Consider the following 3,087-nt stretch of genomic DNA (forward strand, 5'->3'; position numbering starts at 1 on the left):
CAAAACCTCCCTTTCTGATTTGCTATAAAGTGAGCCATAAAGAATTTGTTAACAATGAAGACAAATCACAGCTAAGTATCAGATACTCTAGAGAAAATGAGATTTAATTCTGGAAAGGAGTTATTTTGGAGGAAGGAAATAGGACTGAGAAGGGGGATATATGTAGGCTTCATCTCTTTAAAAATACAATCCAGAAACAAAATCCTGAGATATGGGAGAGTTCAGTGGTTATACTATGTATTATTTTATCCTCTACACTTTTCTGTTTATGCCTTTTAAAATAATTTAAAAATAAGACTTTTTACAGGGTTAAGGAAGACATAACAGGGGTGTGATTAGAGCTCAGTAATTAATGTGAAAAAAAGTCATTTATTTGCATTTTAATTTTTAAAAAATCAGATTAAAAAATAAGAAACACACCCATGGACTGCTTCAAAAAGGATTTTTTTAAAAGTTTTTTTTTTTTTTTTTTTTTTTTAGTTGTAATGTGTCTTTTATTTTATGTATTTGTTTACTTATTTATACGTGGTGCTGAGATCGAACATAGGGCCTCACACATGCCAGGCAAGCACTCTACCACTAAGCCACAACTCCAGCCCTTCAAAAAGGATTTTTAGAAACAACTAAGACAATTATGAAAAAGTATGTGTATGCGTTATGTATATCCTATATGTATGTACATATAGGTATACACACATATACATATATATAGCATATGTATATATATATATTCATTTAGAGTGAATAGTAATGAAGAAATTCAACAAATACATATTTCATTGAAATGAGTTAATATGCATTTACATGTACTTATGTTATACTGTATAACAGTATAGGATACTAATTTTCAACCTTTCAGTTTATTTATTAATAAGAAAAATACAGAATTATTTTAATAAACAAAGCACCTAATTCTTACTTCTTAGTGTAAGAAAATGACACATACTTATGTCCTGTATTAATCATACCAAAGCTATTAACAAAAACTCTTTAAACATTAAAAGTGCTAGGAATGTTGCCACAGGAATGTGCCTCTACATTAATAAAACATAAATTCAGTGTAAATCCTTCATTTCACCCTTTCCCAGTATCCCTGCAGTTTTCCTCATACCCCTGCAGACCCAGAAGTCTGGGGGCAATGACAGAGTATCACTAATGCTACAGTGACACCTGTACTCCCTAAATTCTGATACTCTGATAGCCCATCCCTACAGGAATCCACTGACATACCCCTGAAGACATCAGTGACACCACTCTATCAGTCCTGGAAAGGACGACACATGGCACACAGCCTCAACTCCTACCAAGGAGAGGGGAGGCCAAATGGTCTCCCATCTGCTCCCTTCCTTTGTTCTTCTAGGCCCACTCTGTCTCCTTAGTAGAGTCAGGAGAGCAGCAGCTGGGTGAGGATACTTCCTAGGATGACCAAAGCCAAGGAACCATCTGAGCACTTCCTGCCCCCTGGTGGTGCAGAGAGAACACTAGCTGGCCCAAGTACTCTAGGTCTGTGCAGATGGGTGATTAAACGTACAACCCAGGTGAAGAGAGGCTGAGGTGGGGAAACAGTGATTTTTGTGCCATTGAACATACTGGATGCTCTCTGTGGACCACTGTTTTTGACATGTGGAGAGTTCAAGGTCTGATGATGATCTTCAGGTAAACACCTTCATGGAAGCAATAAGTGGAGGTTGGGGAATAGCAGCCCCCTGTCCCCACTGACAATCTTGACCATGACACATTCATTTTTTTTAATAGTAAATATAACAATAAAAAATGTTTACAATTAGAATAAGCCCAGAAACTTTGTGCTGTAGCTCAAGTATTTTCATTGTTTCTTTCTTCACTGACTTAAACAACTGACAACATAGTATCTGCTCACTTTATTGAACATTATTCCAAATAACAGGAGCACTGAAGTTATAACCAGGAGAGAAGCAGGGGCACTTGAAGGGTAGCAGCATTTTTACAGGGTCCTTGTCTGGGACCACCCCACAGTTTTCTGAATATTAGCAGTAAGGATGCTCCTTTAGTATCTCTAGGGTAGAACCTGGACTTGGCTAGGCTGAACTGTGAAAATTCCAAGAGAATTATGTTAGTAGAACTTGATCACCCTGTCCCTGCAGAAACAGCATGAGAGTCAGAACTAGCTTACCTCCAACCAGGTCCCCCCAAAGAACATGATTGAGGAATTAAAGGGTGGTGCTCAGATTCCTTCTTAGTCCAGCCTTCCCTGAGCTTCTGTATCCACCACACTGGAAGCTTTCTGAGAGAAATGCCTGGGACTTCTCCATGGTCTTCCCAGCCCAGGACCAGGCAAAAGAAGTTAATACGTCCAAAGAAATCTCAAGGATTTCTGCCCATCATTGCCCCAGCCTTCAGGTTACATTGTCATTCTGTACATGAAACAACCAGTGGGCAGTCTGGTCCATAGTGAGACAGCTAGAGGAAAAACAGGTCACATGTGCAAAGACCTTCTTCCAGAGCCACATGCCCATCTTCTTGCCTCTCAGGGTCAGGGGCTTTGCTCTCATGGCATTGGCTGTACTATGGGCTAAAAATAGGAAGGAGGGAGTTGGAAACTACATCATTTCAGAGTTGATGAGGACCTCTGAGGAACAAATCCTTCAAATTCAGTAACTTTTCGAAGTGTTTGGACTACGATATGGGCTCCGTAATATTAAATAGTGGTTAAATGAAACTGAAGTAGCAAGAAACCCAAGGGAGAGTAGCAGCTCCAGGAGAGGGAAGTGTGAGTCTGCCAAGGGTATAGCTAGGGCTGGAGCCCTTGCTTCTACCCACATCTCCTTCAGGCCCCATATATTACAATCTTGGAGGTGTGACACAGAAGTGAAGTGACCAGGCTAAGGATGGGGGTGCAGTGACATAACTCACAGGTTAAACAGATCAGTAGAAAGGCTACAGATTTCATTCCCAGCCCTCAACCCATAGGACCCTTCAAGGGCAGGTCTTGACCTCAACCTGGATGGGTCCTGCTGAACTCTATTGCTCTCAAGAGGCCAGTCCTAGATGCTCCCTTACCCTTGAGTCACATTTTTTTTTTTTTAATTTATATACAGGAAATCCAAA

Source organism: Sciurus vulgaris (genome assembly GCF_902686455.1).
Source record: "Sciurus vulgaris genome assembly, chromosome: 2".
Lineage (NCBI taxonomy): Eukaryota > Metazoa > Chordata > Mammalia > Rodentia > Sciuridae > Sciurus > Sciurus vulgaris.